The following is a 22,585-nucleotide window of genomic DNA, read 5'->3' on the forward strand; positions in this document are numbered from 1 at the left end:
CACAAATCTTGAGGTTCCAACTTTAACGTATTTACTAGTAGTCAGACTTCCTTTTTATATTCCATATAAAAAGAGGTAAGTGGGAATAGTACTATTGGTTTAACTTCTCTTTAACAAGACAGAACAATACAGGGCATAAAAAAAAAGACATATAGCATCTGTCAACATGACAGATTCATGACAATATGCAGACAATTACATTACAATGATCCTGAAATAGGTATTACAATAGTAGATATTTCAATGTTTTGGAACAGGGCTTTTAGTGGTATTAACCTTTCAGGGGTGCAGGCAGCGAACATCCTCTGGCTGTCCTTTGCTGTATAACTAACAACGACATTGCAGCTATGAGGATTTTGTTGCCATGACAGTAAGATAAAGCAGTATGTGAGCATTCACACCTACTTCTTTTGAATTAGGAATCAAGTGGTTGTAACCCCAAGGAGCTTAACTGCATATAGAGGCTAAATCCTGTTAGTCAGAGGTATTATAATGCAGACTAAGATCTCCTAATCTGAAAGTTGCAGAAGTGGACTTCTGATCTAAATTTATAAGAGAGGATTTATTTGTCCTGGCCCACTACCAAGGTTAAACCAGCTTGATTTCTATAGAAGTTAATGGAAGAATGTCCACTGATCTCAACAGGAGTCTGATGGGACATAACCATTCATATATTCTGTGTAAATCTGGATTTAGCAGGAAAAAAGTAAACTGTGGCCTCCTTGTTAGCACTATCTCATAGAAAGCCTTGGCTGTTGCATGGTGGCTCACCTGCCTCACAGCTTTGCAGTGGCTGCACCCATCACTGCTCCTTGAGGAATGCGCCAAAAGACCAGAAAATTTCCAGCAGTACGCTGCCGTTGCATTATACAAATCTGAATTCAGCAGAGTCATACAATCTCTCTTCACTTATCTGCAGAAGTATCTTTTATTTCTGAAATTAATCTAGGCCCAATGACACATCTCATTAAAAATAGGCAGGGTAGATCAGCCCTCACAGCTGCTTTGACATTCCTGGCCTGGAATGCTGCTGTCACTGAGTAACTTTGATTTTCATATGTAGTCTCTTGGCGGTCTGTGTTCATACCACTCTCATAAAATGGCACTTTGCCTGCCCTTAAGTGGCTGTTCCAGGTTCACCAGAACAAATTGCAAATGACGAGCAAAAAAAGATTCACGTGGGTATACTACTTCACACTCCAAGCCCTCTGAAGTGTTCTGTAGTCCGGGGTGTGTAGTCAAATGTATTTGTCTCTTAATCTATCTTGTCTGAAATTGCATTGTATAATGGAATGAGACCTTCATATCATGAGGGAAAGAAGGAAAATTGAGTACAAAAGGCAGTAATTTACAATATTGTCTAAATTAGTTCTGGGAAGACCATTAAGACTGAATTCACTCTGTGAGAAAACAGAGACTGAATTTCAGCTGGTGGATCTTGCAGCCAAGTGGAAGCCAGAACTGGAACATGGCTCCCGTTTGCATTCAAAGAGGTGGTATTGCTGAAAGTAAACATCCAGATTTTTTTTTCAGAAGCAGTCTTTTATAGTGATCATCTGTGACGACCTCAGTTGATTTTACTGTCCAATCTCTTCATCGTAGCAAGTAAACTAGTGAAATGGCCTGTCTCTCAGAACAAAATGATCCTGAAAAAAAATCCTCTAGAATTCCTATACAGAAACTATGCAGAAACTTCCTATACAGAACCTTCACCTAACCATCAGCTGTGAACACCTTGGGACGTTCTCAGTCTATCAACTCTAAGCAAAAATAATCATTTAATCAGATGTGGATTACTTAACTTATTTATTTGTTCTCTGTCCTTACTACTATAATATCAAGCATATTTGTAGATTTGGGAATCTGAAGAAAGATGCCCAGTTACTAAATATGATGGTATTGAATCTTCAAAAAGTTGATAATCTTAGGGCTAACAGCAAGAAAGCAGAGACACAAACCAACTTTTTTCAAGACAGAAAGAGTGGCTCGTATCTTGGGTCTGCCTGTACAGCTCTGTTTAATCCATAGGCAGCGTCTGCTTTGTCTAATGTTATAATTTTCACTATGTTCATACATAGTATTGAAAGTTTTTTTTTTTTTTAAATTAATAGGCATAATTAGTGACTGATAGAAATGTGTTACTACAGTGTGCAACTCAGCTCAGAAAAAAAAAAAAGTGGGAATGGCTTCTTCATTTCTCAACCCTTTTAAATGGAAAGGTTTGCTCATTGTAAAAGCCACATTAGACAGTGTTGACATGATATTTTTCTTTTGCCATGAAACTGAAGTTTTGAACGATTATTTTTTATTTTCCCACTTCTTGCGTGTGTTTGTGTGTGGGGAGGAATGAATGTATGATTTAGAAGATTTTTGGTTCTCTTAGTGCCCTGCTTAGTTGTGAGTCAGCAGTAGTCCACAGTGCACAGCTGGAAGAATGCTGCATTATGGTATGGCTCAATGGGTGCAGCTGCTAGGTTCTGTAGAGGTATCTTCATTCTCCCAGTGATGGCAGGCTGAGGATAAAATATTCAAGACTAATTCTTTAATGAGTGTGATTGCCTCCTGAATAATGTCTGTTTTGTGTGAAGAGTTTTGAGGTTTTTGTTTGTCTGCTTTTTCCACCTGTACAGTTACTTAAATATTATCACGATATTATCTACTGACTATGAAGTCACTGCACTTGTGTGGTTGGCATGTGGTTTGAGTTCCTTGAGTTTATGGCAGTTTTATTGTCCACTTTCTTGAACATTAGTTTTAACACTTAGCTGCAAATATTTATGGGAAAGATAACAGTGATTTCACCTCCTGTCTGAAGTGTGAATTATACTTCAGGGTTTCTTTCTCAATGCGTGCTATATTTAAGCATGCTTCTCTTTTTGTCTTGCATCCTTTGGATCTGTGCAGGCTGCTGACAAAAATTGAACAATCACAAGATCTCTTGTAAAAGGCAGCCATTTCTTGTCAGTTCTGTTGTTTCACTCCCCCAGCTCCAATCCTTCAGCTGTTAAACAGCGCTAAGTTGGAGATAGCTCAATCGCCCTCATATTGTTTGTAAAGTTTCCTTCTCACCTTAGAGCAAGACTGTGGCGCATTTCATTTTCATGCTGCGAGATCTGGCAGTGCATCTTGCTCCTCAGCAAGGAGCTTGGGTGACCAGAAGCAGCAGGGGGCAGAGTGTCCTGCTTCCAGCCTGCAGAGGACAAAGCCAGCAGAGAACAATGGAGCTAACATTAAATTCTGCGTGAGGCAAAGAGTGGCCAGCTGTAGCCATGTGCTGAGGGCGGTATGTAGGGTGTGTGTTTAGGGAACTGAAGAAGAGACAGCGTGTTTCTGAGTCAGAGTCACTCCTAGATGGCTGCTGTGCTTGTGACTGGAACAAGCTTGCTGTTTAGCCCATGGTATTGAGAAGATACATGAGACGTGCTTCACTGTATATCTGTTCTGTGTTTCATCTCTGGGCACACTATGTGTTTGCAGGTGCTGCTTTTTACATGTTAAAAAAATTAACACCTTCCTCTAGTGTTTTAACAAACCTTACTTCTGAGGTGCCAGGAACTTCAGGGAAGAAGTAGCTCCTTAGACTGACCTGATTCCATCTTGAGAGCATGAACATTTCAAGCAGCAGAAGTAAAGCTACTCAGGGTTTCGGGTGCCATGTGTAAATAGTTCTGTCTCCTATCTTTCTCGTGACATCTTCTTCAGCATAGCCTGTATCTTCTTCTTTTTATTTTTTCCTTTTTCTTTTTCTGTGCTATGCAATATCACTACATGAAGTATGTGGGAAGGAGAAATACTGGGTATGCAGGCAGAAAGCATGCTTAAAATATGGAAGCTATCCTTCCTTGCTACAGTCTTCTGTGACATTCCTGGGAGAAATGTCAGCCTGACAGTTCTGAGGACTAGCAAAAAGGTTGGTCTCTAACAGTGGCCTTAAAGTTTCCTGACTCAGTTTGAGAAGAATCTGCTCAGGATTTATTTATTTATTTGCTAAGTGCTTGCTGAGAAGCCAATTGCAAAGTCTCCTTTCCAAGGCTTGTTGGGGTTATCTTCCTGCCTTAAGATGACTGCTTCTTCTTCGCTTTGGAGGTGATGCTTAAACCTTCAGGGTGCCTTCTGCTAATACTAAGATTTCTACCTTTAAGGTGGCTTTAACCCTATTGTTATTCATTTATACTCTGCAGGTACATTGTATCTATCCAGTGATGATCTTTCCTCAGTGTATTTCATATTTCCCTGTGTCGCTGTGACTGTTGTACTTAAGTGTTCAGAGTAGCGTTTCTGAGCATTTCCTCTGGTTGAGGTAGGGTATTACCCTTGTTTTGATAATGTTGAACGTTTATTTCTTTATTCATTTTGACCAAGGAATGCTTAGTTTCAGAGTTGTAGCATCCACAACAAAAGCAGGAAACCTCAAATTGCAGGAGGGGTTAAATTACTTTATTATTTACCAGAAACTCTAAGACCTGTAACAGGTGCACATTGAATGAGATAATTAGGCGTGCTTTAAAGTCAGCTCCAACCAAGCTATTATTTCAGCATTTCTCTCTCAGAAACCACAGGAAGAGAATTATTGGTCTCATGATGATAGTAAATGCCCTCAGAGCTCTACTCAGGCTAACCAGTGTTGTTTCCCTTTGCAACTCCTCTTCCATGGGAAAGTGAGAAATAATTACTGTGCGAGTACACTGAGCTCCAAACAGCAGGTGTGCCGTGGTGCAGTCTTTACCAGGGGGTTTCATCTGCAAGTAATACGCTTTGAGCTGGTACATGGGGAGGATGGGACAGTTTAGAAAAACCTTTAAGAGATCAATTTTTAAAATTTCATAGCTGGGTGAGCTTGCAGTTCACAGTGGGTTTGGAGCTACAAATAATGGGAGCAGATCCACTGCTTCCTCGCCTCAGTGGCATTACAATGACTTACACAAGCTTGATGACTTGACTCTTAAAAAGCTTTTTTAAGGACATTTAGTTTGAAGTTAGAATGTGTAGTCTATGGGAAATGCTGATGTTTTTCCTTCCTGAATTTATGGAAACAGTGGAAACACCACCATTTCCTTCAGAATGAGAGTTTTAGAAAAAAAAAAAAAGCTGGGAAGGTGTGGTTTTGTTCTGAACCAGTTCTAGATTAAAACTTTTTCTGAACACTCCGTTTTTGTGAAAATGTAAAATTTGCTGTCCAAAACGCATTCTGTATGTGGGAAAACCCTGACCAGCTCAGCCTCCAGGTCCTGCGACTGAGGATGGAGGAATAGACAGACAGCAGAGCAGAAGAGGGTGAAGGAAAAGCTGTGCTACCTCCCCAGCTGTGAGCAGGCCAGCAGGGAGGCTCCCACGTGGAGAGCTGCTGGACGGGACCGCAGCCCCGGCAGAACGGGGTCAGTAGGTGGAGAGGCTGCTGGCTGCCAGGGGGAGGCTTTAGCGAGGCCAGCTGCAAGAAGCTGTGGAAGGAGCAACATGGAGTGAAGCCTGCCAAGTCGGGGAAGTGGGAAGTGGCCACACGGAGCGAGGGACAGAAAGGAACAGCTCCCGGTTGCTTAGCACGCGGTCATTAAAACTAGATGAAAGATTTCCTGGGTCTTCTGCCCTGAGGGGAGAGAGAGAGGGGGTGGAAAGAGGTAATATAATATTGCTTGAGGAGGAGAAATGGGAAAGGATTAATTAATCCCAGACTTGAGGTCTCAAAAATACGGTCTCCTTTTATGAGATTCCAACTGTATTAATTTTGCCCTCCTCTGACACTTAAACCACGCCATCTTTTAGCCCAGATTAATTTGTTTCATCCCAAAATTAGCAACGGAGTGGAAACATCTTCTGACGTATGATGGCAGTGAAGAATGAGAGTCCGTCTGTTTTCTCTGCTGGTGCTTTTGACTTGGAATTCGGAGAACAGTGGCAGGAGCTGGAGCCAGGAACCAGCCCACTCCTCCTGAAGGCAGTCATGCCTGCATTTGTGCTTCCTGAGTCCAAAGGAGCATTTGGTTCATTCTGTGTATTAGGAGGTGAACCCTGATATACCTCAGCTCTATAGTGTGAAAATTCTCAAATTTTCAGTCTGAAACACCTAACATCCGCTTCCGTGAAGCCTTTGGGTGTCAGAGTTTTGCTACCAATCCCGCAATTTGAGATCCACCTCTGCTGATCTGCAGGAAGGAGGAGACAGGAGGGTTTGACTTCAGGCTCAGCAAGCCTCCAGCTCCCCTCTGCTGTGGGAAACCTTTGGAGGAAACCCAGCCACGGCCATGAGTCAAGAGTCTTGCACTGGTTCATCGCTTTCAGTCTGGCAGCATAGATGAGGTTAAAATAATCCCTGTTCTAACAGTTCACCCATCTCGTTTTTCACCACTGTGTCCTTTGGGAAGTGTAACGAGCTGAAGGAGCCGTATTTTGAGGTTTAATGTTGTGACAGACAAGAAATTGGTTGAACAAGGAAAGGATGAACAAAACGTTTAGATGGTAGGAACGTGGGATTTGACAACAGCATGCAGTAAAAAACAACTAGTTCCAAAGTCTAAATGCTGATCTTATATATTTGAGGTAAACTGAGAAGGTTTCCATGCTTCCTAGGTATTTTCTGACACTGAAAGTGGACCAGCTGGTAATTCAGTGGGAACTGGCTTAGTGCCGTGAAAGTTGCTGGTTTACATCAACTGCTACGTGCCCCCATATGAGGATAAAGCAGAGCATATGTATTTTCCTGTTCTATATTGAATTAGGATTTCTAAATCACATTTCTCTAGATCGCTTTTCTTTTTTGAAAACTGAAAGAAGTTCAGCAGTTTTCTCACTTCGTTGTATTAGGCCTTACTTGGTTTAAGGCAAAGACAATTTTTTTTTCTGTCTGTGTGAGTCCCTTCTGACACTGAGAACATTGCACTGTCTCCACAAAGAATTGATGCTCTTTATTGGATGTAAAACTAAAGGGTGCACTAAAACCAATGATAATAATATAGTATCTGCAGACAAACAGGTTTTCTGACACAAAACAACAAAATGAGCTATTGCCATAAGTATCAATTAATGCTTTAAAATGCTTTAATTGCACAGTATCTATTTCAGAATATTGAAATGCAGAGTTAATTTGAGCTAAAAGAAGATATGATTCACAGTCAAGATGTAAGCTGTGACTTGACAAGGGGTTTAATAGCTGCCTCAGGCAGATCAGAAAGTGTGATAATGAGAATCCAGCAGAAAAACATCACGGAGCGGAGCTGCAGAGTTTGCCAGGGTAAGCGGTGTCAGTGGCTGGATAGTAATGCTCCTTCTACGAGGTAAAGAGACAGAAGTGGTCACTCTGGGTAACAGTGACTGCTCTAAGCTTTCAATCTAGTTACAGAATACTCCTTTCTGGAAGGAAATACATCCTTTCATGTGTAGCCATATTCATATATGCAGGCATACTCACACATATATAAATATAGAATCTATTTTTTCAGAGTACAGTTTAGTGAAACGCATTTCAGTGTGGCAGGGAAGTAGGTTGATTGCCTTCACCAATAGATTGTGCTTCGTTGTCCCCTGCCAAGTCCTTTCTGGGAAGCTGTAAAAAGAAAATTATTTGCTGGCTTAGGGTTGGACTTGTCTCTGTACCCTTCATTGCTACTGTACTCTTCTCTGCGGGGGATCATTTTACATTTTCTTAATTGCAGAGACAGCTCGTGGTGTTGGCAGTGGTTGTACCAAGAAGTGGATTTTAATGAAGTGCAGTTCTCTTAGTCCACTGGAGCTTCAGCAATCGCAAGCTGAATGATAGCATCCTGTCAGGCTAATGCAGACAACATTGTCACCACGAGGAAAGATTTACTCAAGACCCATGCATTTTATAGGAAGATTATCCTGTAAAAATGACACGTCATGTTGCTTTATGTGTACTTGCATTTTTCAGTCTGAGAACGTTTTTACGTGGAAGTACAATGAAAGGGAAGTTACTGCCTGGACTCCTAGGTGAGATTCCTTCCACGTAGCTGGGTGTCCATGGTGCAGATGTTTGCAGCTGCGGTGGACACCAAGGCTCATTTCGAATCAGGAGAGAGAAGCGGGCGCACAGAGGGCTCATTCATTTAACCTATGGCAGACATCGGGTTAAACGTTGAGGTGAATCACACTCCAGCCACTGTGCTGTAGCTGCTCTGCAAGCAGCGTTGCCACAGGTACAGTGGCAGAGGCCTCCTGCACCACACGGCCCGTAGGCTGCCCCACCAGGAGCAGGCAGGTCATATCTCTGCTGCCTAACTCCTTTACCTTGAGAAACTCTCCAAAACAGGTCACTCTCCACCACTTCTGAACCCCGTGTGGAACCAATGGAGGAAAGCATTGTAGATGATCTCTCAAAGTTGGAAATCGATCTCATATTTTTGAAGTTTTTGCCTACCAGAAGGCTCAAAGTGCTGCGTCTCTTAGCAGCTCCCTGAGGGATGATGCATATGGGACTAATTTCTGTTTGTGCCTGATCCCGCACCCTCTCCAATGGCTTTTCAACCCAGTTGCAAATTTCAGCCACATTAAAAAGAGGCGGTAACATCTAAAAGACATATATATGAATATATTTAAATTGGTTTTTGGATAGAAAAGAAAGGACCAACTGAGTTTTAGCATAAAAGAAAGGCAGCAGCAGCAGCCGAGCAGTTACCTGCTGTGTTTGACTCGCTGAGGGGTGCACCCATGGCTGCCTTGCCAGCACCAACAGGCTCTGAACCAGCCACTGCCCCACCAGCCTCTCTGGCTGGTACTTAGGGGATGTTAAAGAAAGCCAGGATTTCAGGGACGTGAGAGCAGGAACTGGGGCCGCTGAGGCAGGATCTGTAGGGAATACCTGGGGCTGTGGTGAAATGGGTGGGTTACAATCTATAGCAGTCCAGGCTAAGAGTGACTGGTAATCATAATGTAAATGCTGTGAACTTCTAAAAGTCAAAGGAGGACCAGGAGGATTTGAGAGGGTAAGAAGGGCGCCGTGTTCCAAAACTGGAGCAAACAATTGTCTTGCCTTCACCTGCAGCATCCTTTTCTGCAGTCCCCAGTCTCCTGCTGTGAAATCCTCTTAGCATCCCCCCGAAACACTTACAAGTCTAAAGAAAACTGCACTCTGTCTCCGGCTCTGTTTAAGTAGCAAGAAAGAGGTCACCTCTGCTGCCTGCTATTGTCCAAATGCTATACTTCTTTAGTCTGCTTAAACAACTTAATGAGAGAAAAAGGTGTAGCGAGGCTATTCCTCCAAGCAGTTTATCACAGGAGCTCTTAAAAGGTCAGCAGTGGAAAGGCTGTGAAATGTGCAATGCCTGTAGGAAATGGAAAAGGCTTTTCTGTTGAGGAAACAGTTTTCTGCCCTAAGCACAATTCGTAGCCTGTACAAGGCTTGCTGCTCAAGGCCTGGAGCACCCAACAGCAGTCATCAAGTGGTGTTTGGAACAGGAAGATTCATTCTGGAAAGCAGCTCCTCGTGTTGCTTTTCAGTTTGTGTCTTAAATTGAAGAAAATCTAAATTTTAATTGTATGTGCTGCAGTGTTGTGGGGATTGATCAAGGAGAACTCGGGGCCGGAGCACATACCTGAGCCACATCTCTGTTTTACCTGTATTAATCTTCCCTTGACCACAAGGGCTTCGGGTCATGTGAGCTTTTTGATTATACATTTTCTTTTTGAGCTGTTTTATTATTTTTTTATTGTGTTTTAAAGAAATTTTAATGCTTTTAACTGCTTTTAACAGCAGTTGCTCCATGCTGAGGTGGTGTCTGTGTCAAACAGCAGACGGCAGTCCCAGTGCCCCTGGCAGTGCTGGACTCACTCCTCTCCCCAAGCCTCCTGGCAGTTTCAACACTGCTTTCCAGCAAGGCCTTGGACTGTGCCTTACACGCTTCTTAAAAGCACCTGAAATTATCAAAATCACGTGTGAGCGTAGTACTTACCATCACCATATGTGGAGGCCAGTAGATAAGATGCAATTTGGTGTCTTGCATTGTCACAGTGCTACTTCTAAGCAGTGCGAATAATAATCCAGATGCAGTATGTATTTATTTAGCACAAATAAGTTCATTTCACGCTATAGTGACTGCTGTGAATAAAACACGAGACTCTTCTTTATGTTGTTGATGGTAACAGTACCTTTTGTTATCTTATTTCTGCCCTTTTGTCTGCTTGCTCTGGATTATACTTCGTTTGCCATTTCTAGACTTCTGTTTTGTCCATTGTTCTTTTTATCTGTGTGTTTGCTTTCTGTCTTATCAGACTCTTTTACTTTTTAATGAGAATGGGTATTTGACCTCTTTTCCCCTTTACAACAGATGCAGTAGTCCATTGCATAGAAAGGAGGTTTTGAGACGTTATTGCCCTTGTGCATGAAGCCCTTGAACGCCCACCACAGCAGCCCACAGAGCAACCAGCGGTACCAGGTTTTCTCTTTGAGATCCCAGGTTAGCTCAAAAGGCAACGTCAAGTTGATACAAACCTCTACTTAATAGGGGCCCCAGTACTCTGGGTAATATTCTGATGGAATGATTCCCTTTCAAAACACTCTTTTTCACTATGTAGACTGAATGATTCACTGTTTCTTTACAGGTTGTTATAGGTACCTGATCTAAAAGCTCTTACAAAATGTATTTCCCTATAGATGTAACTATTCTTCTCAACGTTTGGATGCTGGCCTGCAAAAATCCTAAAATTCCTTATTTTTTCTTTGTCTCTCAGTGACTTTGGGTTTATCCTTCCATGCTGTAATACCATCTGCTCTTCCTTCTAACTCTTGCAATTAGATCTGGATCTGTTTTGCTAACGCTGAATAATCCCAGCTTTTTCTCAAGTTACATCAGGACTGTTGATTATTTTTCCCCCCGATATTTATATCTGAGCCCCTTTTACAATTTGTTCTGACCCAGTGATTATAACAGTATAAAATGTATTTTGAGTGAAGACAAGTTCCAGATCTGCCATACTTGGCCCAGAAGTTTTTTTTTCCCTCAGTTTGGTTCCTGTTGGAACTGATATCTTTGATAAGAACTCTTTTTTTCTCCTAGATGTGTTGTACCCCTTCAGTATCTTACTGCTGACTGATCGTTGGCTCAGACGTCAACACTTGAACACTTACCTGGTAAACCTGAACAGATGAAAACCTAGTGCCTCTCCCCTGACAATATTTTTTAAAATACCCACCCCTAGGGGCCATCTTTCAAGGGACTGTAATGGTCCCTTGAGTTTCTTCCACTTGTTTGAAACATTCCTGGAAAATTTCACCTTTCTTGCAGTTTTTAACCGTCTTCATGAAACATTTTATTCGCTACTCCTTTCTTTGCCTAAAACATTCTAATTTTGGATCGAATTTTGTTTATGCTCCCACTCCTTGCATCAAGGAGTATTCCTTGGTCTGGGAGCTTTTGGAGAATGCTGAGTTACAGCTTCTGAGTGCAGTGAGTCATTATTACAACAAAAGGTAAAAATTAAGACACCATGAAGAAATAGCACACGAGGGAGGGAAAAGAATCCATGTAGCCCCCTCTCAGCCTCCCTGCACATCACCTAACTAACAATATGGCTCCAAGTTGGCACGTTTCAGTCTCTTTCATGGCCCATTGTCCTAATTTGTGTGACGCCAATCTATAATCAAGTGCACTCTAGGACAAACGTTTCCCTTGATCTAGTAAGTCAGAAATGTAGTTAAGAAATATTCTGGACACTGAAGAATCATAATACAGCTCTCCATACAAGAAAAAGTGTTGGTCATTATTTCAGCTGTTGACGTAAGTAATACAATAATTATAAAGTATAAAGCCTTTCTCAGAAGGTGATATTCAGCTGTTTGTAAAGATGTTAGTTGGAAGCAGGAAAAAAAAGCAGTAAGGTTGAGTTATAAGCTGATTGTGAAGAGGATCTGTGCTTCTGGCAATTGATGCTTCCTAATTCCAGTGGGGGAATAGATACGTGCATGCAAGAGCCCCAGGGCTCCCATCAGCTCAAGAAACATTGCACTGCTCCCCTAGTAGCCGCTCCCCAAATGTGCTCTTCTACCTTTGCAGAATGAACCTGATGAGTGACTGGTGTGTTGTTGGCAGCAATAAATAACTACCAGGAAGGTGCTTATTGAAAGCCCTGAGACAACAGAGATGAAAGAGACGAACGATTATTTTCCTAGTTAAGAATCACAGCTATATGGAAAGGTGTATCATGATGAGCAGGAGGGAAGGGGACCTACCAGAAGCTCTGTAGGCATAACTGACAGCAAGAGACAAAGCAATTTAATGATGTGAGTACCAGCCTCTGGAGTGAAATAATATGGAGGACAATATGGCTAGGAGGGGTGGTTTGCTTTTTTATTTTTTTCTTTTATTTTTCTTTTCCCAGTAGCTGACAATAGCAGCAGGAGGAGGTACCAGAGGGTGAATAGACTGGGGGAGCTGGGATTATCAGCAAATGACAGTAGATAAGTGACTTGAAAAGGCTCTGGGTCCTGGGTGGCTCTTAGAATAGTGAATTAGGACAACAAAAGCAAGAGCGTACTTTGAAAGAAAATATAAATGTACTCTTCCACCTGGCCGCGTCTGAACCCTTTCTCATCTGATAGATCAATGCACAAAGCAAAGATCTGTTGCATCTTTCATGTGGCTATGCTGTTCTATAATAAAACTTGAACAAACAGTGTCTGTTTACCAGCCTTCCAGAGAAGTCACATCTTTCAAATGTGTCCCTTCTCGTGTCCCTATCTCCACCCTAGAGCAGCAGAGGGCTAGGTCTTCCCTTGGCATTGGTGAAGCTGCACCAGCATGCAGTGGTGAGTTTCTAGCTTCTCACTTTGGAAGCAAATTTTGTCATGGAAAAAAAAAATCTTTAGGTTTTGGGTATGGGGAACAAAATTTGGTTTCGTCACGTCAAGAGTTCAGTGAAAGGCAGGCACCAACAACTTTTGGTGGTCTGAATTTATGGGGTTTGCCAACAGACCTGAATTTTGATCATCACACTCAGGTAAATAGCCCACTCTTCCCTTGGATAAACAGCTTCATACAATTGCGTTTTCCTACTTGGTTGGCTGGTTTTTAGAAGTGGAGTTTGTCAAGAGAAAGAAGAATTTGGTAGGTGCCCTGTAGAGTGCCTAACAAATAGCTCCCTGAATCAAGGATGGGTTCTTGCCTTGTTTTCTGCCACTGGCAATCTCGGAAGGAGCTTGGGTCAAAGTACTCACTGTCAAAGACTGTGAATCAAGGATCTGTGTTCAGACTCCATCAGCATATGTTTAAAAACATTTCCTGTTTAGTCAAGTACTTATCTTTGTCTTCATACTGTGTTTTTAGCATCTCTTTTACTATATATTATTTTGGGGAGGCAACAGCAGCAGCAAAGACATAGGCAGTAGTGTGGAGCTCTGACCTCTGACAACAAAACTCCCTTCTCAAAACCTTGTCCTCGCTCATGAAAAACATAAAAACCCTTAACTAAGCTGCCCTATCATGGGCAGCCCAGCTCTGTGCAGCCCCAGGTTAGATACGAAAACCCTTTCGGATATATCCCTCTCGTCTGAACATAATGTCATGGAAAATAAAGTATGACAGTCAAATCTGTCGGTAACCAGGAGGAGAATAGTAAGTCTTCCCCCTGCTCCCGACACGTCTGATGTTCACAGCGGTGGCTGGCAGAGCTGCTTCATTCGCTCGTTTCCTTTGCTGTGAGCCAACATTCCCAGTAGAGTCAGGACAATTTTAGAAGCAAAATGCACTCAACTGAACTTCGTCTATGAAGAGATGAACAGGTGCTTATAGCTGAGTTTTCAAGTCCATATATTACCTTGATGGCTTTTTTTTTTCTGTCTGAAACAGAGCAATTTTTGAATACAGGCATTTAGCCAAGCCCCGAATCTCAGGAAGCAGTCTCTCCAGAATTTGTTCATTCTGGGAAGAAATGGAAAAGCAGAGAAGAAGATACGAGCACGTCTGCAGCACACGGGTAACTGAAATAGGTGAAATAATTGTTTGGCAATATCCCGAATGCCTTCTGGTGCAATAACGCTCTCCCTCAAGCCTGCTTACTAAATAGATTTTAACTTATCTTTGCTTTGCTACACTGAATGATTTCAGATTATATCTCAGGAAGAAATAGGGCTGAGGACATCCACAGGTGTAAACAAGTGATAAGAAAATGTTGTGGGGAATCAAGAAGAAAGGAGCTGGATGTTGTGTGGGTCTGTATGAGGAGGAATGCGTGGACAGCCTGACATATAGTCTGGGGGTTCAGATTTGGAAGCGTACAGCCCGCAGGCCTGGAGATGTGTCAGCTGACGTGCTCCAACAGAATCGGAAGCAGCAGAGAGCCTGTACTGCTGAGCAGATCATCAGACGCATAAATCAGCGTGAGTCTGGCTGGCGGGTCTGAATGGACACCCACACTGGCAAGTAGTGCCAGGCAACAGGAGTAGGTCCGTAGAGTGAAACAGTTGGCACTGGGGATCCAATGTCCACGCTATTCAGGGCGGGGAGGGGAGGAGGAGGAGGTTCAGATTAAATTAAACACGAGGACATGCTCCTGGACTGTACCTAATGTGCTGGACTGTACCGAATGGAGCACATTAGGTACAGTCTTGAAGCATGTCTTCATGTTTAATTTAATCCGAAAGCAATCCAGCTTGAGCACCCTGAGACCGTACCACGAAGCAAACAAAAACAGGGTTGATAGGGTGACTTGCTTCAAAAACATATGCTCTGATGTCCTGCTTTCTGCTGGAACGGAGTTAGTTTTCTTCCTAGCAGCTGTATAAATCACTGGTATATGTGCAGCCTTTTTCAACTTCTCTAATGATATAAAGGGATACATGCCATCTGCCTGCAAATCTTTCCTGCAGGAAAGTTTGGTAATAGGTAAATGAGTACACGTGAAAAAAAAAAAAAAAAAAGCCGTGTTTGTTCTAGAGTTATCTATTTAGGATGCCCAAGATTTTCTCATGCAGCTCAACAATTTGTAAAATACTGCAGACCCACAGTTCTGTCTGGAAAACTTCCTTTGATTGCCTGCGCACGCATCTGTGGGCTCTTGCACAGCAGATCTTTGATCCCCCTGCTGGGTCCTTGGGTGATACTGCACAACGAGTAACATAAACCAGTTGCTATTTCCTCTGATCATTAATCACTCAGGATTTCATCAGTACTTAATTGAGATACCTAAGACACCCTTATAAAGACTATAAGATTTCTCGTGCTTGGAGCCCGACTCCCTTTCTAAGGCACTTACATTTTCTTTTTCTAGGAATAGCCTCGGTGATAAAATGAGTCACCTAACTCTTTGCCAACAGGCAACACGATGACTGACACTTATACGGCACCTTTCATCCCAGGAATGTTTAAACCTATGCCTGGAATCCTGCCCTGGCTGCTGGCAGGGCTGTCGGAGTGATGCAAGGGCCTTCCCACCAGCACCGAGCGGGGGGAGCAGTGTGAGGGTTCAATGCCCTTTGTTGCTGCTCTGAAAAGTGTCCATGCCCTTGGCTACCTGATCTGCCTGACACGCATATGCATTAGAGAGAGGGTTTGTGGGCTCATAAAGAGGCTAACCATGCTCTGGGAAGCAGCAATGGAAGGGACCTTGCGTGTTGTTGGGTCAGGCTCCAACACGGCTGTGTGCCAACAGCTCCATCCTGTAGCGCCCCAGCTCTCAGGGGTGTTGCAGAGATCCAGGCAGCTGAGTAAGGAAAGGTGAGTGGCACCAGCGGTGCCTTTACTCTGTTCCTGCCGGGTTAACATAAGCATGACTTGGTTGTGTATTATGAGAATGAATTACTTTCTCTGGAACGTGGTGCCTAGCACTTACGTGTGCCTAACCGAGCACAGCAACACTATAAATAATCAGGCAAAGGAAAGAGACGTCGCCCGATCACAGTCTATGATGGAGTTGAGACTAACTCCATTATTTTCTAATAACACCTCTGGGATATTTACTTATCTGTGTTGTCCAAGAGGACCCTTGCTTTATTTCTCATTTAAATTCCTCATTAATGTGTGTCCTAATTGTTCTCAGGAGCTAGGTGGAAAAATATTCCCAGCTCAATTTTCAGCATTATCTCCTGTCACCATTATTAGTGATTTTCTCACCCAGCTACTAGCGAATTCCAGCTCAGTAAGATGTGATATGATAACACTATAGAAAATTGCTACTGTAGCATGGCAAAGTTCCTGAAAAATGAAGATAACTTTTTAGATAAATCAGAAATAAGATAAAATGTGAATGTCCTTCATGATTTTTTTAGTACTGACTGAGTATCCCTAATACTGTAATTAGGAAAAGGGTGTTCAAGGAGTAAAAGAACAGGGTCTATAAACTTACAGATTGTTGCACTACAGCAAATGGAAACATGCCTCTTACTAAGCATAAATGTCACTCTTCCTACCTTTTTGTGCAAACAGCTAGGACTGATGCCACGGCTGCTGGCAAGGCAAGCTGCAATCCAAGGAGGGAGACTTGAATATTGACAGGTAAAGCACAGCACAAAAGCCAAAGTGCTTCTATACAATTGAAATCTATACTTCAGTCATGGGCCATTAATTAATATCTTGGTGCCACTCTAAATTACTGCCATGTTACAAAAGTAGAATGACACATTAGTTTTGGCAACTCAGCAGCAAATTCAAGAAGAAAAAGCCAATAGGAATTTTTAGATGTCAGACTGAAGACTGGAATTATTTAATGCTAATAAGGAAGCCAAGAGTGATCTGCAGATCTCAGAGAGAAGACTAGGAAGTATTTAATATTAAAATTGGTAGTTTACAGAATGCTCTTCATGGACAGAGTCACGATGCAAAACCACCTGAAGAGCAAACACCTCAGCTGTTTCTTACCAGCATGGCAAACACGTCCTTGGCTTCTGCATTACAAACTGCCTGATTTGGAGAAGCCTGAAAACTGCATAAGGAAGAAATTAGAAAAATGAAATTGGACCTCATTTTTTCTTTTCTGAAACTTGAGCTTCTGCAGGGCAGATACAGAAGTTCTTAAAGGAAAGTGTCAAAATTATCAGATGAAAGTAATCATTTAGTTCCAGAAGAAGTGGGTATTTCTGTAGCCAGAAGCAAGCAAGGAGGACAAGAGGGAGATGTAAGTGGATGTTGTCGTTCAGCATGAATGAGAGCCCTGGGCTTTTGAGTGCCTGTGCTCATCTGCCCAGAGACATCAGTAGTTTGCTGTTTAAAGTCCAAGCACTGGTACACTGAACATGTCTCAAAGATAACCACAGCGTGTTTCATAAAACTGAAAAATTAATCAGAGTGAAATGTATTGGAAAACAGTAAGGTTTTCATTTGCCTCAGCAGTTTCCTTATTAGGTAAAACAAGCTTTTGATTGTTCTCCTAGGGCATACAATACCTCCACATGCTGTAAAATAGGCTGTTATAAAACGAGCCCATGTGACTCGCATACTTCAATGGCCACTTCTGCATCAAATTCAAATTGATAGTTTGATTCCAAGGTCAAATCTTATCATTCAAATGACGGCAGCTCTGCTGGTGACCTGTTTCGTTCAAGGTGTGCCCTGCTGTGCAGTGCTAGCTTGGCCTGGGCTGATGGGGATCTGGGGGGAGCACGCAAGTAGAGGGCAGGGACCTCCAGCTTCCCTTGTGCTGCATTCCCTAGAAAGTCACAATGCAAGTTCATCCCCCCAGATGCGAAAGAGACAGGCATGTGATCAAAATCTTCTGATGGAAAAGGAAAGCACATTAAAATAGAAAGATTAGAAGCTCATAAAACAAAAGGTTGGCTTAGAGTTCCAGATATATCATATTGCAAATGGTCTTTCACAGTTGGCTCCTTTCCTTGGAACCGCTGAATCATTTCCTACTTGGATATGTTTAGAAATGTCAGCTTTTTCCAATTCAATTCTATCTGGTTGCATCACTGAAAATTCAGAGTTGCTCAGTGCCAAAGTCTGGTAAAGACACTTGCGCAGAAGAATATAAATGAATTCATTACCCTAGCAGAATTAGCCTAGTTTAAATAGCACCACCCTCCACCCTGAACAATGCTAGAATAAATATTAAAGTAGGTCCTACTGCAGGAAGAAAGTGTTTCTCTAAATCTGGATTATGTTTCAGCAAGTAATGCGGGTCTGGGCAACTTTTTAAACCTTGAGAAGTTGTTATAATGGGAGGGAATGCATTAAGAGTTGTGACCTCCAGCTTCAAAATACTCAAGCTGGCAACTGAGCCACTTCCTTGGGCTCTCAGGATTAAAGCCTGCATCCTTCTCACATAAATTTCAAATTGTTCTGATATCATTTAGATAGTATTCGATTACTAAGTAGATAAATCTGGGATGAGAATTAAAGTCTTAATGAGGAAAAAGTAGGTATAACGTGAAAGCTGCCATCATACCTAGACATAGGTTTTATAAGGCATTAAGAGCTAGCTTCTAAGGCATGCGATGGAGATTGATGGGGGCAAACACTCCCAAACTTACTGAAACAGATAATCCATCTTTCCTCACGTATTAGTGTAAGAGGGAGAGGCTGTCACAGGAAGAACCTGGCAGAGCCCCTTATGAACCTGAATGCATGGAACAAGCCCGAGGAACAGCACCTGTGCATACAGGGATGTTTTATCACAGGAGCTGGGGCGCTTTTGGTGTCTCCTTCTCCTGCTGTCCAACTGCAGGTGGCACTGGTTGGACACCTTATAACAATTTAGGGAGTTGAAGATTACTTCAGCTCTTGGGAGTTAAGGAAATAACTGGATTCAGGCGATCTGGATGCTCTGTGGCCCTAGCCATGAGGGATTGGGTGATAAGACAAGAAAATCTGCTGAATTAAGCCTATGTCCAGAACAATTAATTTTGGCTCTGTATTCTTGATATCAGCTGTCAGTTCAAAGGAGAAGCGTGATGGTGATGGATGTTTCAGTGCATATTATTGAACCGATAGCTACTGATTAATGACTACTTTCTATCCCGGATCTGAAAAATGACACAGATCCAAATTTTATGCATCTCCTTCCCAAGTGCAGATTATGACTAGGGAAAAAGAATGAAAAGGGATGGTGAGACTGCTTCATATACATCCCTATGTCTGGTCTAAACGTAGGAGACTTCCTGGCCCAAGATGTGAGCTGACGGTGTGAGTTCACTCAACTAATAAATCCGGGATGGTGTTAAGACAACACTTGCTGGATGGACTTCAGGCCTGTCCCCTCCTGCCTCCCTCTCTGCCCTACCGACAGCAGCTGAAGCAGCAGCGCCCAGGCCAGCGCTGCAGTGTCAGACATCCAAGGCAGGAGGTTCTCCCCTAACACCTCCAGAGTGACTTCAGTTTTCAGAATCACAGAATCATCTAGGTTGGAAGAGACCTCCAAGATCACCGAGTCCAACCTCTGACCTAACACTAACAAGTCCTCCACTAAACCACATCACTGAGAGTGATATGAGGGTTTTTTTGAATGTCAGGGTAATGTTGACAGTATGGATGAGACGGAAAAAATCTTGCTACAGATAAGAAGTCATAATAATATCAAGGTAATTATTTCTAGTGTTTTGTTGTCACCTGTAGCAGCAGTGAAAAAAAAGCTTGACCATAAAGCAGTGTTCGTGAACATGTAATTTCTGAGATGACATTTATTTTTTATCCATATCATATTTGCTGCTTGTAGAAGTTAAATTGTAAAGATTTTGTTTTTGTCTCCATGAAAAAAAATGGAGTTTTACAAGTAAAACATCTGTGAAGATGGTCGGTATGCCACTATCCCCTTCAAACCTTCAGAAACAAAACACAACCCGAAATTCTGTGATGCTCAGATCCTTTCTGTTTGCTATCTATTATTGATATTCATTGTCAATAGTTCATCAGTTCTGGTCTGTTTTTCCACTTCAAAGAGCCTGTTTTTCATGCATACAGCCGTACAATAGAAAAAACAGCGTGATCAATGACCTCAGTACAATGAATATAACCCACTTAAAATGACCTTTTTGCATACAATCCGCAAGCTGAAAATTTCTCATCCCATTTATGCAAAAAACATTTCAGTGAAATGAAATTCGTTCTCAAATCGAAATGAGTTTTTTCTTCCTGTTTTGAGTGAGGTATATGAATGAATTCTTGCAAATAACAAATAGACTGGTGGAAATCAGGACGGGTTTGTAAACAGCCCACAAAGAGGAAAAATTGCATTCTTCTGATAACATAGCCCTCTTCATAAATATTGTAGGTAGTCCCACCTAACCACAAGCTGTTCATCAGCATTTCTCAAAGTGATGAATGGCATCTCACCATTTCATTCTCTTTCTGATGATCTGTTACAGTGGCAGCAGCTTTTATCATAACTCTGTTTGTAAGGCTTTCTCTTTCTTGCAGCTTCCTTGTCTTCCTTCTTTTTCTACAAAGGCTCTCAAAGGAAGCCTTTGTATGTCAGGAGACGCTAAATTAACATAATATGCAGCACCTATAAATAGTTCCTTCAAATTAGATTCTTCCACAAAACCTTGAAGTGTTATTTCTTACATTTTTTCCTACAACAGTGTTTTTGGCGTTCTGATCTATTTATCCTGACATTTTCTCTGGCTATTTTTCAGTGTTTTCATTCAGCCACAGGTGAAAGATAGTCAGCACCTTGGTATTGTATCTTGAATTTGTGCAAAAAGACCTTGTTAGAAATGTGGATTGTAGTATTGGCAAATTAATTACCAAAGACAATGAAAGAATGTCCTAAAGACAGATATTGGAAACCTTTGATATCTTTGTAAATTGTGTTCCTACTTTTTTTTTTTCAGCCTTTTTGAGGATTGCTTCCAGATGTAAAGGAATAGAATAGAAAATAGCTCATCAGCTTAGAAGCATTAAGACAAAGATATTTAAATCAATGGCTGGTATGAGGATGATAAATGAGAAAATGTTAGTCACCGTTTTCATGCTGTGAAGATCATGTGGTGAAACTACCAGCGATTTAATCCAAACAAAGTAGCAGACTGTTTTTTTGTTTTGTTTTGTTTTGTTTTTTGTTTTTCACACAATGCCCAACCAAAGTGTGGGATTCGATTCCGCATGGCAAAAGGAGTTTAGACAAATTCATGGAAGACAAATCCCATAGTCTTTTTAACACGACAGCCTGGAGGTCACCAGTAACTCAGAGATTCCACAGTGCTCTGACTGCTGCAAGCTGAGGAGTTGCACAAAGAGAAAGCCTTCTCTCTGTATCCCCTGTTCCTTGTATTTCTCCTCTTGGACATGGTCAGACAAAGGCATTACGCTACCCTAAGTCACGGTGGCTGTTGTTATGGCCTTAAATGTGTGACAGCTGTCGTCCAGCTGTCATTCTGGAGGCAAAGACCCAGCTGTTAGGACAGTGTGTGTGCGTGTTAACACTGATCTGCTCGCTTTCATAACAGCCTGGCTTAAAAATCTGCTCCCTGAATACGGAATTAATACTGCTGTTGACTGAGGGTAGTTGCCACCGGGTTGTCAGCACTGTAAATATCAGCCACTGTCAGGAGGCACCAGCTCCAGACGTGTCAGAGAGCTCCCACCTGGCCCGTGTGTGGCTTGCTGCAGAGGAGAATGTGCCTTATCCTCTGCTCTGCTTTATCCTCTGCTCTGCCTCATCCTGATGGGTTTGCGTCTAAGGATCAGATGGAAAAAAATGGGTTAAAAACTATCCCCATGAAGTACCCAAATCTCTTGAGAATATTAGCTGCTTGCCACTGCTGAAGACAGAAGAAATGACTGATATTGTCAAGCACAAATCTTCAAAAACTGCATAGGAACACAGCAATTCTTCCAAAACATTTGATCTTTTTTCTCTTGGATTTCTTTAACACTCCAGAGGTTCTTCCCTTTCTTTCTTTTTTTTCTTTCCTTTTCTTTTTTTTTTTTTTTTTTTTTTCTCTTTTGCAATTTTAAGGGCTGAGAATTTAGTTTTGAAAGAAAAAGCTCAGCTTCTCAGGATCTCATGACTCCAGTGACTGAGCAGTGGGAAAAACACTAAATATCACAAGATGAATAATTAAATCCTAGGCATCCTTCAGTTTCTTGAGATTTTGTCCTGGGAGTATTTTTCTGATCTCAAAACCAGCTATCGTTTTAATCCTGGCCAGGGAAAGGCAATCACCCCTAATCCAATTTAGTTTAGGGAGTGCAGTGAAGCCAACTCATGACCAAACCATTTGCATCTCTAATTCTGTGGCACTATAATCTTTTGCTACATCATGGGCTAATTACTAATTCCAGCTCAGGTATAAAAATAAAGGTGTATTCACATAAAAAGCACACTAACAAGTATCAGACGGCTTATCAAAGATTGTCTATTTTGTCCAAACTAAGAATAGCACATGTGTTGAAGAAATCCTACAATAACTATTTCAAACTATCATGGCTCCTTGGTAGATATTTTTTGAGAAAAGGTGAAGAAGCGTGGCTGGAGTGGCTGAAGAAGCGCAAACTCTTCTCGGAGCCAAGCTCCCAGTTTTCTGAGACAGAACCATCTACACTAATTAACAGCTCCCCTTCCATAGAAAAGTTGCTTAGTAAAGAGGAACTTAATAAATTAAAACAGCTTTGAATGTTTTCCATGGTGGAAATTCTTTGAACACTTCTGCTTCTTTAGCTGAATACAATGACTCAAATGCAGCATAGCAAAGTTCTTGAAGCAAATT

Source organism: Anas acuta, chromosome 2 (genome assembly GCF_963932015.1).
Source record: "Anas acuta chromosome 2, bAnaAcu1.1, whole genome shotgun sequence".
Classification (NCBI taxonomy): Eukaryota; Metazoa; Chordata; class Aves; order Anseriformes; family Anatidae; genus Anas; species Anas acuta.